The sequence below is a fragment of the Penaeus monodon genome, chromosome 31 (assembly GCF_015228065.2).
Source record: "Penaeus monodon isolate SGIC_2016 chromosome 31, NSTDA_Pmon_1, whole genome shotgun sequence".
NCBI classification, from domain to species: Eukaryota; Metazoa; Arthropoda; class Malacostraca; order Decapoda; family Penaeidae; genus Penaeus; species Penaeus monodon.
Window position 1 is genome coordinate 20446677 of NC_051416.1, and position 579 is coordinate 20447255.

General features: G+C 31.3%; 1 protein-coding gene across 2 annotated transcripts in view; it reads right to left on the minus strand.

The window, feature by feature from the left end:
- LOC119593076 (putative gamma-glutamylcyclotransferase CG2811) overlaps positions 1–55 on the minus strand; it is a gene marked incomplete at its 3' end in the record, with an annotated part of 7750 nt that extends 7695 nt beyond the window's left edge. Inside the window, 1 exon segment of one of the 2 annotated variants that reach the window (XM_037941998.1) lies at positions 31–55. 2 annotated transcript variants of the gene reach the window in all.
- Positions 56–579: the final 524 nt, after the last annotated feature.

A 579-nucleotide genomic window follows, 5' to 3' on the forward strand; every position in this document is an offset into this window, starting at 1 on the left:
TATCACAAATATTCTTTCTCCATAAATCACCACTGAATACGAGATAGGATATGGTAATTCACAAGGTGTAATAATTCAGCCTTTAATGCAGTCTCTACCTTTCAAATTACTTTTTTTTTCAGTTCTTTAAAGGGTATTCCTACATTCTGCAAAACTAGCTTGACTTACTGACATTATAAGTTTAATTACACTTACATACAAGTAATTATTTTCCGTGTGAATTACAAGAAACCCGATGCCACGTGCCAGGTTTCTCTATAAAAAAAACAAAAACATTTTTATCATTACCCCATGTATATATAAATCAATAATAACATTAAAATCCCTCAGTCCTTTAATATTTAAAGAATGTATGAATCCACAAGGACAAGAGTTGTTTTTATAACGAGTTAAATATATATATATAAGAGGAAAAGTTGCCGGTTAGAGTCGCGTGATATTTCTTAGTGTCATAAGGCGGGAAATTTTGAATGTGGTTTGTGTGTTCTTTATTTTTTTTTTTTTCTCCGTTTTAGTAAGGGTAATGGGATCTGCTGATACTTAGCTTTTCCTTGTAAAGATTTAAGCGAGGATGGTAAG